This window comes from Bactrocera oleae, chromosome 3 (genome assembly GCF_042242935.1).
Source record: "Bactrocera oleae isolate idBacOlea1 chromosome 3, idBacOlea1, whole genome shotgun sequence".
Classification (NCBI taxonomy): domain Eukaryota; kingdom Metazoa; phylum Arthropoda; class Insecta; order Diptera; family Tephritidae; genus Bactrocera; species Bactrocera oleae.
The window spans coordinates 50,416,923-50,437,530 of record NC_091537.1 but is presented as its reverse complement, the minus strand read 5'-3'; the positions used below and the strand labels follow the sequence as shown (position 1 = coordinate 50,437,530).

At 34.1% G+C, this 20,608-nt stretch overlaps 1 long non-coding RNA gene across 3 annotated transcripts; it reads right to left on the bottom strand.

The window, feature by feature from the left end:
- Positions 1-266: 266 nt before the first annotated feature.
- Positions 267-1,346, bottom strand: LOC138856183 (uncharacterized). 3 transcript variants are annotated; one of them, XR_011395244.1, is made up of 4 exons: positions 1,030-1,346; positions 810-970; positions 650-736; positions 267-536 (listed from the first exon to the last, which is right to left on the bottom strand). It is a non-coding gene; the product is annotated as an uncharacterized lncRNA (long non-coding RNA). The 3 variants fall into 3 exon arrangements; XR_011395243.1 differs by having other exon boundaries at positions 650-970; XR_011395245.1 differs by having other exon boundaries at positions 650-967.
- Between the last annotated feature and the right edge of the window lie 19,262 nt (positions 1,347-20,608).

The following is a 20,608-nucleotide window of genomic DNA, read 5'->3' as shown; positions in this document are numbered from 1 at the left end:
TTCGCCTTCACGGTTTATCAATGCGTTATGATATTCAAATTATTTTTCATTTGAAATGATTAACATGGGCAACCTATGTTAAGGTAACCAAACAAAATGTTGAAATTTCAACTGATGTCATTTTCTAACCAAGCAAATGATTTTCGGTTAAGAAGAAGAAATCTTCCAATTCTAATTTTGTGGAAAAATGAACCAGATGAAACATTTTATAAAAACCAATTCCAAAAAATAAAGTGTATACTTGTATGTATATATATATATTCAACATAGGCATATACAATATTGGCCCGATATGGTTAAATTATTCATAATTATGTACTATTATAATGCCGATATATGGCATTATGGCCTCAATTATATATATGTATATTCAACATAGGCATATACAATATTGACCCGTTAAAATTAAATTATTCATAATTATATATTATTATAATGCCGATTATGACATTATGGCCTCAATTCATCATATCGGCGTCCCGCGCCGCACCACCAGTAAAAAAAGTTCCTAATTTCTTGTAGATATCAAGTATTTCCTGTAGAGAACGCACACCCAATGAAACGTTATTTGACGACACACCACCAAAATGAAAAGTAATGAATATAGTAATATAAGTAGTTAATTTATGCATTGCACATCCATACTTACCTGTGTAGCACATTCACCCAAACTCTGCGCGATAGTGGACATGCGCTTATTGATGTGGAAAATCTCTCGCGCATTCCAAATCTTGCGCTGCAAATTGCGAGGCAATCCAACCTAATTGGTCTTTCCAACTTTCCAACAAGCAGAAAATGAGGCAACTTACCTTGGAACCCCATTGGGAAAGCTAACACGCAACGCTTCACGATAGCGACACAATTGACCCCACTAAATTTCCAGCTCTAGCGGCACATTGAGAATTTTCTTTCGTCCTATGCAACTATATTTAATCAGTTCTTCAGAAACAACATAAAATTCAAGAACCTTCTTTATAACAAAATAAAATTAACATTATATTTAAGAAGCAAATCAGAGAAAGCGCTTACTTCAAACAATGTTTCCAAATAATGCCGGCCATCGTTGATAAAAAATTTAATAGCCCTAGGTGCATCTTTTTCTTACGCATTCAAAAAATATGCATAATGAATGTTGCTACTCTTACAACAGAATTTTGAATTTAAAAACAAAAAGTTAGCTTTGAATATGTGGTGTAATAGGTGGAACTTTCCAGATGTAGTAGTGAATTGGTTACCTTCGTATTGTAGGGTTTCCTCATAAAAAAAATTGAAAATCATTGCCTCTCGAACAAAGCACACAAACTACAGTGTATACAAAAAAATATACAGACAGCAGCACTGATAATATGCGCAAGATGCACTTATTCTACACAGGGGACCAAAGCAATTGTAAAGACTTATGAATTGGTATCTGATGTGTGCAGTAAAAATAGAATACATATTTACACATATGTGCACGAATATACACACAATATCCCTTGATAAGTTGTTAAGAAATTAGAACTTGTAAATGTATATAAGGGAGATCAGTATTAAAATAAATTTCTCACATTCTAAATCTCATATTATTATATATATGAATTCCAATCCTCTGGCTGACATCCACATCAACTCAATGTATATTTTGCCTCTTCGGTTTAGTTTATATCACATATAACTCATATAATGAGGATTTTAATATAATTTTATCGACGCGATAAATTTGATGATAATCCATTCACGATTTCGTCGAATAATGAATGTTTAACTCTTCCGCAGCACTTTTTTATTTCCCGACATGTTACTACAGAGTATACAATTTTTGTTCACCTAACGGTTGTTTGTATTACCTAAAACTAATCGAGTTAGATATACGGTTATATATATATATAAATGATCATAATGAAGAGACGAGTTGAAATCCGGGTGATTGTCTGTCCATCCGTCCGTCCGTCCGTGCAAGCTCTAACTTGAGTAAAAATTGAGATATCTTTATGAAACTTGGTAGGAATGTTTCTTGGTACCGTGAGTTGGTATTGCAGATGGGCATAATCGGACCACTGCCACGCCCACAAAACGCCAATAATCAAACACAAATAAATTACCATAACTAAGCTCCGCAATAAGATACAAGACTGTTATTTGGTACACAGGATCACATTAGGGAGGAACGTCTGCAGTTAAAAAATTTTTTTTAAGTGGGCGTGGTCCCGCCTCAAATAGGTTTAATGTGCATATCGCTTAAACCGCTAATGCTATAATAACAAAACTAACTGGAAGCAAATGTTTTTAGCACCTCTATTGACGATGTGAAAACAGTTCAAATCGGGTGGCAACTCCGCCGAATCCCCATATAACGGTACTGTTAAAAAATACTAAAAGCGCGATAAATCAAGCAAAAACACGCCAGAGACATTAACCGATTTCTACCAAATTCGGTGCATAACGTTCTTTTCATATTTCTATGTTATAGTGCGAAAATGGGCGAAATCGGACTACAACCACGCCTATATCCCATATAACACCATTTTCCGTTCCATCTGATTCTTTCACATTCCACTATGCATATCAAGCAACAATGATTATATCGGGGTAAAACTCTGCGTGAATAATACGTTTAAAGTATGCCACCTTGTGACCAAAAATTGTCTAAATCGAACCAAAACTGTTCAAGCCCCTAAGTACTAAATATGTGGACCCCAGTGCCTATAGTTGACCTTCTACCAAAAATATCAGTCAATCCACAAAGAAATCTCAAACGAATATACCATTTGACTTTGCGAGAGTATAAAATGTTCGGTTACATCCGAACTTAGCCCTGCCTTACTTGTTTATTTATGAATTGTATTGACTGCTTCTCTACCAAATTTCAAATCGATTCAGCCGTTCTTGAGTTATAAATAGTATAACTAACAGAACTTTCTTTTATATATACCTACATATGTATATATAGATTTAGACACTTTCGTTAAGTTATGCAGACATCTCATTTGAGGTAACTAGGTTGGTTTTAATACTAATACCTCGATTGTGAAACAAAATATAGTAAGTACACTAAATTAGTCTACGACCTATAATATATATAAGTTAATAAGATACCAAACATGATTGTAATCCTTTCAACATTTAATCGAATAATGAATGTTGAACTCTTCCGTAACATATTGCAATATACAGTTTTACCAACAACTGAAACTATTTATTCGGCTTTAATCCTTGCGAAAGTATAAAATGTACGATTATACCCGAACTTAGCCCTTCTTTACTTGATTTTTTATGTATGTACATATGTGTATTAAAAATTAAATTTTCGTTTCTACAAATAAATAGTTTTTATGTACATTTTTAATATTCGCAAATTAATATGTCTATAAGACAATAACATCTTAAATGTAGTACTTAATACTTATTGGTAAGTTAAATTGAACTTGGATGCTGATATATAAAATAAATAATTAAGAATCAAAATTAATCTTAATAAAAGTATTATAATTAAAAAAATAAGAAAATGCAAGTTTGTATTGTACCTAATTTTTATAAAAAGTTTAAGACTGCAATATTTAGCATTCTACTTAATCACATACATATAATATGTACATACATATATTATCACAGTGGTTACATAAAGGTTAAAAATTGTCAAAAAATTCTGCCAAAATTTTAACGTAAAATCATTTGCTTGGCCATTCAACCAAATGAAATGCATATTGGGTGACCAAACAAATGATTAATATGGTTTACGTGTTTTAAAATGATCAAACAAAAGATTTTATGTTAAGATATGCAATGTTTCGTTTTACATACACAAATTATTTTGTCATGTCGCTTTAGTCAACAATTGACGCCATTTACGAAGGCACAGCCAAAAACAAGTAAAAAAAGTTTAGTTTGATTGGAACCGAATATTTTATATGTAATTTCGCACTTTGAAAACTACTTCACTTTCAGTTGTTGGCAAAATTTTATAATAAACTGGTAAGGAAATGTTAAAATCGGGTGTAATCGCACATTTTATACTCTCGCAATTTGAAAATATCTAAGGCGTTGAAATATTTCTAATATATACTAAGTTTGGATGTAACCGAACATTTTATACTCTCGCAAAGTCAAATGGTATACTCGTTTGAGATTTCTTTGTGGATTGACTGATATTTTCAGTAGAAGGTCAACTCTAGGCACTGGGGTCCACATATTTAGTATTTAGGGGCTTGAACAGTTTTGGTTCGATTTAGACAATTTTTGGTCACAAGGTGGCATACTTTAAACGTATTATTCACGCAAAGTTTTACCCCGATATAATTATTGTTGCTTGATATGCATAGTGGAAACTGAAAGAGTCAGATGGAATTGAAAATGATGTTATATGGGAAATAGGCGTGGTTGTAGTCCGATTTCGCCCATTTTCGCACTATAACATAGAAATATGAAAATAACGTTATGCACAGAATTTGGTTGAAATCGGTTAAGCAGATCCCAAGATATGGGTTTCCACCTAAAAGTGGGCTGCGCCACGCCCACTGTCTAATTTTGAACGCGGTTCCCATAAAGTCATCTCATACAATCCCGAAGATATAATTTAAGTTCTCTGGCGCGTTTAGGGCTTGATTTATCGCGCTTTTCGTAGTTTTTAATAGTACCGTTATATGGGGAGTGGGCGGAGTTGCCACCCGATTTCAACTATTTTCACACTGCAGGTAGCAATTCTAAAAGCATTGGCTTTTAGTGAGCTTTGTTATTATAGCATAAGCGGTTTAGGAAATATGCACAGTAAACCTATTAGGGGAGGGACCACGCCCACTTAAAAAAATTTTTTAACTGCAGATGCCCCTCCCTAATGTGATCTTGTGTACCAAATAACAGGCTTGTATCTTATTGCGGAGCTTAGTTATGGCAATTTATTTGTTTTTGATTAATGGCGTTCTGTGGGCGTGGCAGTGGTCCGATTACGCCCATCTGCAATACCAACCGTCTCACGGTACCAAGAAAGATGTCTACCGAGTTTCATAAAGATATCTAAATTTTTACTCAAGTTAGAGCTTGCACGGACGGACAGACAGACAGTCGCCCGGATTTCAACTCGCCTCTTCATTATGATCATTTATATATAATATAGTATATATATAACCCTATATCTAACTCGATTAGTTTTAGGTGATACAAACAACCGTTAGGTGAACAAAACTATTATACTCTGTAGCAACAGGTTGCGAGAGTATAAAAATGTTGTGAAACAACTCAACATGCATTATTCGAAGAAACCGAATGCATTATAATAAAATTTTGTATCTTACTAACTTATTGATTAAACTGGAATTGTAATTGTGTGAGTAACATATGCGAAAAAAATGCCTGTGTCACCAAGTGTATAACAAACAATTTATTAAGAAAATTTGTAACTTTAAATAAGTGTTATTTTCCCTAAGATCAAGTTTTTATTTGTTTAGTTTATTTGTATATTTCGGAGGCCGATGCAGGTATACGGAATGAACGAACCCGTATCGTTGTCGATCGAAAAGGTATATAGCGCGCCAGATTGCTGTTGTAATCGAAAAATGTTGCGTGGTACTTGGGATAGCGGACGAATCGAATGGTTGTAGCCCGTTGATCTCTCTCGCAACGAATATAAAAACGTAAGAAGTCGTGATGGCGATAATCCCGTCCTTATTGTTAGTGAGGTGGTTTACAGGGGCCGTATCGTGGTGTGTTGGGTGGCGTGTGTGGTGTGGTTTCTTCGGTTGTAGTGTATAATATTAGGGTGTGCTATTACTTTTCCAAGTAGAGCAGTGTACTTGGAGTGGGGAGTTTAAACTCATTTAAACACTATTGTATGTATAGACTCACTTAGTTTCATTATTACATTTTACATATAACAATCAAAATATTACTATTAAAGTCAACTTAATTAACTCAAATGAGATACTTATATCTGTTATAAACTCAATCAAAGCTAAATTTAATATATAGGGTATAAGTTAATACAATAAATATTTATTACAACATAACTGAATACTTAGACACTCTCACTAAGTATTGTAAACAAAAACGCCCGTTTAATTTGTATACATAAGCTTAATAAATTTTTATTTATTAACGCTTAGGTTTCAATTAATTATAAAATATTTATAATGCGTTTGCAAACGCTGTACGCGTAGAAATACGGATCGAAAACAGGGAACGTTGAAAGCTGAAGCCGTTGAATTTGATTAGGCGCAAAGATGAGCCAAACTGAGATCGATGTGGTGCTCAGGCGCGTTGACGAAAGGAATTAGATGTAGCGCGCAGGATTGTGGTTGGCGGAAAATCGAATAAAGACAGCAAGCAGAAACCGTGTTGACTGACGTGTATATTCGAATGATCGTCCTTTTTGTTAAGTTGCTGTGTGGTGTGTAATCATGTGTAGTGTTCTCAAAAGTTGAGTGTGGTGTGGTGCGTCTGTGAGTGTTTTCAGGTGTGGTGCGTTACATTAGGGTGCGCCAATTTTTTTCGGAGTGTGGTGTGTTTATTTACTGAGGCTTAGCTCATTTAAACATCCTGGGCCCCCTAGGCAAAAATTTTGCCTACTATTACCCATATTGGCTGTAAATGTTGGAAGTATTTCGGCATGCTGCTGGTAGAGTAGCCGAGGGCGCAGAATATTAAGTGTAAGATTTTGGTTTAAATCGATTTTAAAGTACCATAGGTATTAATGCTTAATGTAAGCAAATTTATTTTGCGTGTTTATTGATTCACTATTTTGACGACTTGTTTTATAGTAATAGTATATGAGTTTTTGTGTTTATAATTTTTATTGGCGGTTATTTACCATTTATTTATTATGACTAAGTAAGGATAGCGACTCCACACCTGGCTCAGATATGGCCAGAATGGGTGCTCATTTGAAAACATTTGAAGAGGGATCTTGCGAGAGTAAGATTTATGATTTTTACCCACTTTTTTGAAGTGTGATTTGCAACTTTTAAAAGTGTTTGCCATAAACTACCCATGTGATGAGCGCTTAGATAGATGGGATAAGTGCGACCTTTGTTTTTTGTAAGATGAGGCACTGTATCGCATTGGGAGTATGGTAATCCCTAAACTTTATTGTTGAATTGTATTTGAGAATGTGGGTAATTATTCTGAGTGCTCGGGGGAACGGTCAATCGCTCAAGGATGTGAGTATCATCCAATTATGTGTATTGTGTCGCGCATGGACGAGTGTACGTGCAATTGGATACATGTTTTCTAAGCATAGAGTGTTTTTTCCAATCAGGCTAGAATAATTTCCTAATCGGAGTATCGAGATAATTTATATTTTGCCATGTTGAAATGCGTGTGGTAGTATACACAGTACTTATTTGGCATTACCACATAGCTCAATTTGAATTGGTGCGCAGTATGGATTTTCTGAGGCATCGCCGTAGCAATCTGATTTGCGTTGGTAATTTGGGAATAGTTCGCTCAACATGGTATTTGTAGCTGCAAAATTGCGGTAAAATTGTGTGTAAAGGGGGATCAGTTTTCTAAGCGAATATGTTTCGCTAGTTCGTCCCAGTTGGCTCCGTCTAGCCATAATTTTTTAATCTGCACTTTTATCATTATTGGCGAAAGCCATCCTGCGGAGTCGAAATTTTGCCACAGAGCATAAAATTAGCCTCTTTGTTATTGGGGATAATGCAGGTATTGAATCAGTAGGATATTAAAACTAGACAGATTCATTGGATCCTCTGTATTTTTGTTGTACTGTCCTTTTTAAATTTAAGGAAATTGGTGTACAAAAAATTATCTTTTGGAATAGGTATTATTATATTTGGGTGATATGTTTGGATTACATATATTGGTGTTTCGAACATTGGCAGAGGAAACACTGACTTTGTTTTTTGTACCATTATGTAGAGTGTTGGAAAATTGTGGCTTTATTGGTAGTTGTATGACGTACCGGCCATTATTTGATCGAGTAATTGTGGCTTTGTAGAAGTCTTCATAATACTGATCTTCTGGAGTCGTTATGAGGGGGCGATTTTCTAACTCCCGAAATTTCCTTAATTGTGAATTAAGCGATTCTTTTGAATGTTCGTCAACTTGAGTTGTTGATGTGGAAACTAGTTCTGTAGCTAGTCCACTTAGAATATAACCAAATATAGTGTTTTGGGCTAGAAGCGTGGTTGAAATTTTTTCAACACCTTCAAGTATTATTTGCGGTATTAGAATATCTATTTGAGCGGGGGCGTTGCAGTTGGCATCTGCTAGCTTTAGGTGTGAAACCTTTTGCAAATGCTTGCTATTTATGTGATAGCTTGGAAGCATGTTAGTAAGTTGCGGTAGAACTAAGAACTATAGCTTCTGCTACAATTCGCTTATCCGCTTGGGGGGAAATTTGGGTAATGGGGCAGATTTTATTTGAGTTTTGGACTACTCTTCCGCCCATTCCCGTAATTTTAAAATTTGATTGTTTTGTTGGCAGTTGTGGCCTATTTTGTGCCCTAGACGCTATGAAAGATCGTTGTGATCCTTGGTCTATTAGGGCTTTAAGTTTGTAGAGTTCTCCTCGATGTTCGGTGGAGATGACTGCTGTGGGTAGTAATACCCTATTTTGTATTTCGCTGTGTAGCGTTTGAGTATTTTGTGCCTTTGAGCAAGGTGTATTTTGGCAATGTTCGGGATTTTGGTTTTTAAGAGTTGTTGTTACAACTAAACCTGTGGTTTTTTTTGTATAAGCGCTTTTTTGGGGTGATATGGGAAATTGGCTGTAATGAAGCATTGTGTGATGTCTTTTTCGACAGTAGATGCAATTGAATTTGCTTTTACAATTTTTATGAGTATGAGTATATGACAAGCAATTTGTACATAATCATTTTGATCTTATAAAATTGTTGCTTTTGTGAATTTTAAATTGTTTAAATATCTCGCAAGATTGTAGTTTATGCCCTCTTGTGCATAGTTCGCATGACGTATGATTGTTCTGTTCAGATGTGAACGATTGCGTTTTGTACAAGCTTCTGTTTAATTTGTTTTTGCTACTGGCTTGGGGTCTATTGAAGCTTCTTTTTAGGTCGTGTTGTACAATTTTTGTTTTAATTAGCTTTTTGTCTACCCTTTCAGCGATTTCGTACTGGGTAGTAAGAAAGACTTTCATTTGTTGCCATGTGGGGCATTTCTTTCGTGATGAGAGCGATTGCTCCCATAAAAGAAACGATTTTTTTGGTAATGCGGCGGTGCATATGTTTACCAGTATAGGGTCCCAGCTGTCTGTGGGAATATTTTGTGTCGATAGAACCGACAAACAATTAGAAACAGTGGATTGTAGTCTAACAAATTCTTCACTTGTTTCTTTTTGAATTTTAGACAAGTTTATTAGTGTCGTTACTTGTTTATCGACTAATATTCTTTCGTTTTCGAATCTTGATTTAAGAGCTTCCCAAGCCAAATTGAAATTGTCGTCATTTAGTGCGAACTGTTTGACTATGACGCCTGCTTGACCTTTTGTTTTGTATCGGAGGTGATACAATTTCTGCGCTTTTGATCATTTTGGATGGTTGATGTATACGGCAGTGAACATATCCCGGAAGGACGGCCATTGTTCATAACCACCATAAAATATTTCTGTGTCACATGCGGGCACCTCGAGATGGATGCCTGAACTTGCCGCTTGATTTTGCAGCTCTACTCTCGGATGTGGAGAGCTTTATTTATTAGCTTTAATTGATCAGAAATCATAGCTTTTATTTCTTTGTACTGGTCTAAGCAGTTTTCGTATAGTGCGTAAGGCAAAGATTTAAAATCGTGTGGTAGATCTGAACTGTCATAATCTAATATGGCGTCATGAGCCGTTTGGAGACGAGTCCAAAAATTGTCAATATTTTTTTTTTTTTTCCAATAACGATTCAGAGACGTCTTGAATCGGTGAAGATGAAAATCGAGTGCAGTATCGTGTTAATCTGTCAGTCTCAGAAATGAATTTGGTCGCACAAATATTTTTGCCTTTTATTTGCTTTGTGGTAACCTGTCTTGCGCGTGTAGCTTCTGCAGGTGTAATTTGATTTTTATCGCCATTAACCATTTTAGTTATGTTATTTATTACTATATGTGTCAAAGTTAATTAAAATTTTCTCAGTGTAAACTGATTTAAACGCAGCAATAAATGATAATTAATACCGAATACTCTTTTACGTATACTTGTATACGAGTTTTTTTTTGGACTAGATAAATATTTAAATGCGAAATAAATTTTTTAATTTGCATTTTATTTTAAATATTTTGTTGTGAGTGTAATTTAAATTTTCTTAATTTAGTTATTAAGAATCGCACTTTTAATTTAACAATACTTTTATGTCCTTATATTGGAGTATTTAGGTACACCCTAATACACGGACTTGTTAGTATATACAGAGAACGTATAGCATAGAGAAGGTTCATGGTGTGCCGATTGTCAAAATGTTCCTCTTGACGGAGGGTTACTCGCCAACATTAGTGCATTTCACCACAAACAAATTATAAGCTGATTTCACCAGAATTTTACCCCTGCGGAGAGCAAAATAGCAGAATTGAGCATTTTAAATGTTAAATGAGAAAAATAATGCTAATAAATGAAAAATATATGTGAGAGACAGCCAATGAAGGGAAAAGCTAATATATATATATTTATGTATTACCATATATGCAAGTGCTTTTTTCTAACTTTTTCTAATATATGTTTTAGTGGGGAAATCCCGCCAAAATGAATGAAAAGGAGGAAGGGTCAACGGAATTTTAGTCAACGGAATTTTAGTTTTAAAAGATTTTCGACGCGAGTAGATCAATTCGTACCGTTTTTCCGTTGAGGGTTTACTATTTTTATTAATTGTATAAATTGAAAATGTCAGTGAGAAGGAAGTGTCGCGTTCGCGAGTGTATTGAGGAGTCGGAAAGATTGTTTTCGTTTCCCAAAAACGAGGAGGACCTCCAAAAGTGGGTGGAAAACCTGAAAATCCCACCACCGCTGGATTTACCCGCCCACAATGCATTCGTTTGCATTAAACACTTCGAGCGAAGTGCAGTGGGCGTGAGAAAATTGAAGGCACATGCTGTGCCCACCCTCAACCTTGGTAAGTTTTTCTTCTTTTAATAATATAAAATTATATAGAGTAGTTTATATAAATATACATTTGATAACTTTATTAGGATTAGAAAAACTTCAAAACTTTATTTTAATTAGAAACATGTGTATAATTTATAATATATTATTAGTATGGTAGCAATATAATATATTACATCCATACAGTTGTATGTGTATGTAGGCATGTATGTATATTGAGAGTATAATTTTGGTAGCAAATATACTAATGTTTATATACATACATACATATATTAACATGTGTACATATATAAACATTAGTATATTTGCTGATACTTCTAATATAAGTATATACAGTGATGTGCGATGATGGTGAAACAATAATATTTATTATTGGTGTTACATTAATATTTAGTGAAGTATCCATGGTTTTTTAAAACTGCTGTGCAAAGTCTAACGATTGTTTGTATCACATAAAAATAATTGATTAAGATATAGGAAGATATATATACATAAATGATCAGGATGAAGAGACGAGTTGAAATCCGGGTGAATGTCTGTCCGTCTATGTATGGTATACTTTGCGAGAGTATAAAATGTTCGGTTACAGCCGAACTTAACTCTTCCTTACTTGTTAGTTTTACTGATATATTTTAGTTCGAGTCAGCTAAAATTATATAAAATAAATACAATAATAATATGTTACAATATTTATATTTTAATGAAATTATATACGTTTATACATAGGTACAACATGAACAGGTGTTGAAAATAAATTTTTTATATAATTAGGTTACGACGAAGCACCTAGGCATTTGTGGACGGGTCCACTGCCCCGAAGAAGATGCTGCATTAGCAGCTGCGTTTCAAGGCAGGCGACGCTGTTTGAGTTCCCTAAAAAGGACGATGTTCGTCAAAGTTGGGCAGAGGCTTGCAACATAGTCGTGTCGCCTTCCGATACCCTATTTATTTGTCGTAACCATTTTGACCCAGAGTACGTCTCTAGATTTAAACTTTTGCCTGGGGCTATTCCATGTTTCAGATTAGAGTCAGAACTAAATCGTAGCTCTTCTAGTAATGACTCTGATTGGGTGTGCCCGCCCGTCACTAACACTTATGAACGTCCTCAGGTAGCTGTAGGAGATAGGAAGGACGATATAACCTTGAGGGAATTCGAAGAATATTCCATTTTAGAAGAAGAAAGATTAGGATTAGGGACACAAAATAACGACGTAGGCTCTGCATTAGACAGCCGCGAACGATTTGCTCGATCCGCACGGTTTTATCAAAGTAATGCGCTCAAACTTAATAAAAAGATCGAAGAGTTAGAGGGGGTTATAAAACAGTTAGAAACAGTGCGATAAATGTACTGAGGCAATGACAAAGACACAGAGCGATTTAACGCTCTATTCGGAGGCCCTAATCAGAGCAAAAAACTATAAGGATGACGGCGATTTAAGGCTAGTCAATCCTAGTGATAGGGTCTTCGAAGTGTGTCGACTGCAAATGATGTGGTACGTCAAGCTCTTCAACGAATATGCTCATTATTCTAATGTTCGTTGTCTGATGTTGTCTGCTATACAACAAAGAACCGAAAAGGTTTTTCCTGAATGGTTTAATAAGTCCGATGGGTGTTATACTCATAAAACCAAACTTTTAGAATATTTAGTGACCGTTCTTCTGTTTAAAAATTCAAAATGGTTGGTGAAAGAAGAAATAAATAGGGAACGACATCGGAAGCGCGATGATAAAATAAAAAAACTTAAGTAAGTTGCAAGTCAGGGCCTATTCATTAACGAACATCCTACTTTCGGGTGAGTAATGAATTAACCAAATGAAAAGAATATTTACGTTTTTTCAATGTTTTGCTATTTATTCTATTTACAGGTTCTTTTTTTATTTTCAGCTCCTTTATATTTTCAGCTTTTCTTCTAATTTCAGTTTTATTTTATATTTCCAGGTTTTTTTTCATTTTTATTTTTTATTACTGTTGCAACTGAGCCTAGCTTTTTTAAACATTAATATTGCACTTAATCAAGATGGATTAAATTGTGTTTAAAAAAGCAGGTGAAATTAATTGACTTAATTTAATTATTAAGTCGTGTGAGAAATTTCCATTTTAAATGGAAAATTTCGTAAATCAGTTTTTATATTTTAAAATTGTATTTAATTTTTATTTAAATTTTATAAAAAACCTTCAATTGTTAGTTTTAAGAAAAATATAAGTAATAAAAGTTACATATTTTATTTTAAAACAATAAAGTTGTCTTTACTTTAGAAGGAATACAATTTCGTGCATATGCCAATATGCCAAAAAAAAAACTTACATAACTTTGACCAACAGAACCATACACACTTTTACAAACGTACATCGCATATGACAAGTGCAAAATCAACCCTTATTCATATACAACGTGGCATGCGTAAATGGAAACAAAGTCAACAAGTCATGTGCATATATACGGGCAGATGTGTGTACAAAAAATTCGCATATTTACATACGCACATTCTTTGACAAATACAGTCAAACCCGGTTAAGTGCCAAAACCAAAGATGGAGATTTTTTGTGCTTTGTAGTACATAAGCGATTGTGGTACTTAAGCGAGTGGTACCAAACAAAATAATTTCTATGTATTTAAAACAAAATTAACGTTTTCCCTAAAAAATTAAGAAAAAAACGTGAGATGCAGCAAGACACAGGCAGATAAGAGGCATAGGAGGAGTGAAACTTATCCGGGGTTTACTGTTTACATAAATCAGAGGAATATTGAATATTTTCCTTAAAAAGTTTCTTGAATTGTAAATCGACAAATATACTATGTTGTCATTTTTATTCTAAAATATTTTAATACTCATATTTGAGGGGTTGTCGTTTTTCCCTTCTAGAGGGAATATCAGAAATTTGTTCAATTTATGATTTTTAGCTTTTGCCATCGTCGTGAAAAGACGCTTGTAGGCAAAAGCATGCTCGGGGGGATGTGAGGGTATCTGTTTTTATGAATGAAGCGAGGTTGCTTGTTAAAAGTACGCCTGCGTTCATGAATGAAAATGTTGTTGTTGTATATTTTACTATAAATTTGGGATTCGGCTATTTGGCTGACATATTGACTTGTGACGATTGTTGTTTTTGTAGAACAATGTTTGTAGTTTTTGCGGGTGACATATTAACATGTGTATGCACACACATATGTAGGTTGGTTTGTGTATGCATTATTTGTTCGGCAATTTTATGTATACATACATATATGCGTGTACATATAAATCAATGCGCGCACATATAGTGTATTGATAAGTGATAAAATCATGATTTGAATTTCTGAATGCGTACATTCAAATATATACGTACATACATATGACTATATAAGATTAATATGATAAAAGATGTATATACATACACATATTGTAATAAATTTAATCTCTATTATTATTATATAAACTATTTAGTATGAATGTATATTAGGTAAAAACTAAATAAAATTATTAAATGCCCAAATTGACTATAAATATTATTTCAAAATTCCATAATTTCATAGATCTTATCAGTTTTGCATGCATTCATAAAAATTCGCAAAATGATATTCATATCAATAAATATGTTTGCATATAAGCGTATAAGAATATAAGCCAAAAGGCTAACATGCAGCTGTAAAATCAAAGCAAGTCTCTGAGCATAATTTTCATACAATCAGCTCAGCTTTGTTCACTCTCCACTGTTAAAATTTCTCCTTCCGAGCCAGATTTGGTGAAATTCACTAATAAAATCTTGTTAGGTTTTGACAATTCACACGCTGGTCCGCAATTGAACCTTCTCTATGATATACGTTCTCTGGTATATATTTATGTGCTCGCGAAAATGAGAGCTCGTTAAAGAGATCAATACACTTTGTACATAGGTATGCACGGATTGTTTGTGCGTATGTGTGTATATTTTCTAATGCAATTGAGAGCTCGTTGAAGAGATCAATGTGCTTTTAGATTTTTATGTACGCAATCCTGCTTGTACTGCTTGATTGGGTGTATGCCAACCTGGACTTTGAAAATATGTACAACTATAATTGAATATGTTTTAATATTTGTATATTTGAATATTATTTTTGTTTGTGTGCAATTGAGAGCTCGTTAGAGAGATCAATGCGTTTTTGTGTGGTTCGCAATCCTGCATGCTTGTGTTTTAACAAGAACAAGAGGATTTGCTTCAATAGATGTACATATGCGTATGTACTTTAGTTCTTGTTAAAAGAATATTTTATGTATTTATATATATATGTATATACCTATATATATTTTTTTGTTAAGAGTGTTTTTTTTTTTTTTTTGTTTACGTTTTAATAAAAAATAAAATTAAGGAAATTTTATTTCAGTTTGTTTATTCATTCACAATTTATAAATCACTTTTTAGTGAATGTTTAAAATTTGTATAGTTTAATATTACCCAGCGTAGGGTAGACAGGCAGATTCTATGCCGTATGATTATATTCGAAATTTATGATAATGGTTCCTTTTTTGGAAATTGATATTAAATAACTTTATAAGGTCCCAAAGTAGGGTATAAAGTTACAGATATATTAATTGCCGTTTGTGTATATAAATGTGTATGTATGTAGGTTCGCACAGCGAAGAGAGCGCGAAAGCAAAGTAAATAATGTGCAGGTATTTTCAGAGAACGTATATCATCAGAGAACGTATATCATAGAGAAGGTTCATGGTGTGCCGATTGTCAAAATGTTCCTCTTGACGGAGGGTTACTCGCCAACTTAAGAGGATCTCACCTCAAACAAATTATAAGCGGATTTCACCAGAATTTTACCCCTGCGGAGCGCAAAATAGCAGAATTGAGCATTTTGAATGTTAAATAAGAAAAATAATGCTAAATTCAATGTTAAGAAATGTACGCTTAGTGCCGTTTCACATTGGGATTCAAAAGAGTCTCATACCAGTTTATTGTGGGCGAGGGGACGACGAGGAAAGACGAAGGGACCGTGCCACTCATCTTCGGGTGGCACGCTTTGTGTTCTTGTTCGTAACAGCTCGCAAATTTGAGTTCTGTTATCAATTTTTGTATGTAATATGCAAATATGTATGCATAGAATAATAGAAATATTTTCAAAAATTGTAAATAAGAAGAAAATTAAGATATAGATTATGGAGTAAAGAAATTATGAATTTTTAATACTTAAAGATTAGGAAATTCCTATTATAAATTTGGCCTTGAAAATATTAGTAGCGGATATTCAATACATTCTTGTGGATTAGGGAATTCCCGTCTTTAGTATTTCTTTGAAACTATTTAGCGGGTAGGTACTTGTATTATGCATATTGTTCTACCATATTCATGGTAATTCATTGTAAGCAAAATGTGTGACCATCATCTCAACATACAAATGAAATACGCAGCACGCAGTGTTGCGCAGTCGAACCGCACAAATATTTACGAAAATTTTGTGAAAAGGAATGCAGAAAAACTAGACTCGAGTTGCTGGACTCTTTTTGACCGTGTGAATGCCCAGAGCGACACCAAAAGAAAATTTGAAAAAACTCAAACTCTTTTGAATCCCTGTGTGAAACGGCACTTACAGATTCGTATATTTACAATGCGCAAACGAATTTACATATAATTTAAAGATATTCTGCATATACAGGGCGGCTCACGAATCGTGCTACAAAAATTAACCGTATTAAGTTTCTTTTTTATCAATTTTTGTTGTATTGTATAGAAAATTTTAATTTTATTTTATACAATTAATTATTCCTCCATGCTTAGCCACGCATATGCGACACCTAATTAGCAAATTAATGCGGGCTGAAAGGTTGAAGTCGGGATTGCATCAAATATGTATTTAAAGGACTGCTTCAGTTCAGTCAAATTTCTGGGTTTGATTTTGTACTCCTCTTGCTTGACATAACCCCATAAGAAAAGACCAAGCGGTCGCAAATATTCTTATACATATATATGTAAGTATATGTATAATTATGTGTGCATATAACAAATATGAAAGCACCCATTATAATTGTTAATTTGTCTATATGCAACGTATGAATGTAAATATGTACAATCATTGTTTCATGGGAAATCAGAAGCATACACACTTTTACAAACATACATCGCATATGGCAAGTGCAAAATCAACCCTTATTCATATACAACGTGGCATGCGTAAATGGAAACAAAGTCAACAAGTCATGTGCATATATACGGGCAGATGTGTGTACAAAAAATTCGAATATTTACATACGCACGTTCTTTGACAAATACAGTCAATTCCGGTTAAGTGCCAAAACCAAAGATGCAGATTTTTTGTGCTTTGAAACATAAGCGATAGTGGAACTTAAGCGAGTGGTAGCAAAAAAATAATTTCTATGTATTTAAAAAAAAAAATTACTGTTTTCCTTAAAAAATTAAAAAAAAAACCTGAGATGCAGCAAGACACAGACAGATAAGAGGGATTGGAGTATTGATACTTAACCGGGGTTTACTGTATACATAAATCAGAGGAATATTGAATATTATCTCTAAAAAGTTTCTTGAATTGTAAATCGACAAATATACTATGTTGTCACTTTTATTCTAAAATATTTTAATACTCATATTTGAGGGGTTGTCACTTTTCCCTTCTAGAGGGAATATCAGAAATTTGTTCAATTTATGATTTTTAGCTTTTGCCATCGTCGTGAAAAGACGCTTGTAGGCAAAAGCATGCTCGGGGGGATGTGAGGGTATCTGTTTTTATGAATGAAGCGAGGTTGCTTGTTAAAAGTACGCCTGCATTCATGAATGAAAATGTTGTTGTTGTGTAATTTACTATAAATTTGGGCTTCGCCTATTTGGCTGACATATTGACTTGTGACGATTGTTGTTTTTGTAGAACAATGTTTGTAGTTTTTGCATTTGACATATTTACATGTGTACGCACACACATATGTAGGTTGGTTTGTGTATGCATTATTTGTTCGGCAATTTTATGTAGATATATGCGTGTACATATAATCAATGCGCGCACATATAGAGTATTGATAAGTGATAAAATCATGATTTGACTTTCTGAATGCGTACATTCAAATACATACGTACATACATATGACTATATAAGATTAATATGATAAAAGATGTACATACATACATATATTGTAATAAATTTAATCTCTGTTATTATAATATTAAATATTTATTAGGAAAGTATATTAGGTAAAAACTAAATAAAATTATTAAATGCCCAAATTGACTATAAATATTATTTCGAAATTTCATAATTTAAAAGATCTTATCAGTTTTGCATGCATTCATAAAAATTCGCAATATGATATTCATATCAATAAATATGATTGCATATAAACGTATAAAAATATAAGCCAAAAGGCTAACATGCAGCTGTAATATCAAAGCAAGTCTCTGAGCATAATTTTCATACAATGCTCAGCTCTGTTTACGCGCCACTGTTAAAGTTTCTCCTTCCGAGCCAAATGTGGTGAAATCCACTATTAAAATCTTGCTAGGTTTTGACAATTCACACACTGGTCCGCCATTGAACCTTCTCTATGATATACGTTCTCTGTATTGAAGTGAAGCACACGAAAACTGCTATATACGTTTTTACGTGTGGTCAACAGTGATCGCAACCGTACGATAATTATCGTACATATGCGATAATTTCATGCCTACGTACGATGTACGATATGATATCATTATCGTACGCAGATTGTACGATAATTTTAATTATGATGCATTAAAAATGTATCTTATTTCTACCCTCGCAGACAATTGGGCGATTTTGTTTTTATAGGAAAAGAGAGGAGAACTCGCGAGCTCTTGGCTCTTACTGCTAGCAAATATTTCTTCCGTCTTTTTGCTCACAACGCCATCTACTGGTTCGTTCAACGAACAAATAATATCGATATTGTGGTTTGATTTCGATAATGTTCAGACTTCACAGACTTTGCATATTTGTTGTTCAAATGTTGGCTGTTATTCTTGTTATTGTATTGAGCTAACGTTCTCGCGTTCAAGATTTAAAATAGTAATTCGAAAAAAACTGTAACTGGAAGCTCAACGCGATTATGCTTTTATATTAAATGATTGTGTTTTTATATTAATGAGTAAGTATGTCAATCGAAAACTTTAATTCATTGGCTATAAACTATATATAAACTATCATTTTCACTATGTAGCTGTAAAGTGAAAAATGAGTTATTTACGTGAAGATTCCGAAGAAATAAATAATACTAAACCAACTGATGTTGATTTGGACATTACACCTCCAAGAAAAATTGCAAAAATTGGCAATAATTAAAATAATTATAGTCATTCTTTTTAAAAGTACGATAATTTCGTTTCATGTACGATAATTCTACGCTACTGGTACGATAATCGCCTCACTTCAAGATGTGAACACTGGTGGTCAACCGCGTATTTTTAAAATTGTATATATTGGACCACAAAAATCTACGCCACATATAAGAAAGGGTCACAGCGCTCGTAGTTTATCGACTGGCAAATTTCCCATTATTTGGGTTCAACTTGTAATGAAAGCAGTGTGTACAGTTTATTACGGTTCTACTGCATGCTTCTCTGGCATTTATCAGCCCTATGCGTTTTTGAAGATGCGCAACCAACGCTTTTGATTTCAAAAGTGCATGAACCGTAAATAAGTGATAACGAAGTGCGAATTTTTATTAAGTAACAATGGAAATTTGGCACCGTATAGGAGAGGTGCATTTAATGGGCGCCCTCCTACTCGGATTAGTTTGAATGAAAGCGACACATCCGAATACTCATGCAAGAACGGATTAAGCGTGGATTCGTAATAAGTATGGGACAATACGAAGCAATTTTTGATGAGAAGAGAACTGTGTGAAACTATTTTTCTTCTTCTTTAATGCTTCGTCTTCTGGGGAAAGCTGGAAGTAAGTGTTAATTGGCCACAAAGCGGAGTCTTCTAGGAGGAACTGTGGACCGCCAAACCACATCGAAATATTCAATTCGTCCACGTTGCAACCCCGCGACACGTGATCCGCAGTATTTTGTATTGTTGGCACATGTCGCCAATGTACATTGTCCGACAGTTCTTGAATTTCGGACACTCTATTTGCGACAAAGCTTTGTAATGTGGATGGTCCAAAATGTAATTTTCTCAAATCATCGACTCAACATAACCGCTAATCGTTACTATAATGTGTGCTGCCGAGCGCTCGAGACGCGGAAGAGACTTGATTTTCAGCGAAGCCACTTTAGACTTTGCAGTAAGCAGCATATGTACATTTGACACCACTAGCAGATTGGCTTCATATGTATATGCAGCATCCGTAGGCTCTTAATGAAGCGTCGGAAAAGTTTAAGTACCGAGGAATGCAAATTGATGAGAGCTGCAGTAGGAGTTGACTTTGAAATTTTGCCAGCTAGTGTCAAGGCGCAATGGAATCGACTCATCCCAATTTAGTTTTTAGATCCAAAGCTCTTGCAATAATATTTTTGCATTGCTGACTAGTGGGGCTAATAATCCAAGAATATCGAAAAGGGTAGCAGAGATTAACAATATGTTTCGTTTAGTTGCTAAAAAATAATTTAAATTGGCATCCAAACAAGTCGAAGCAAATCCTCTTTCGGCA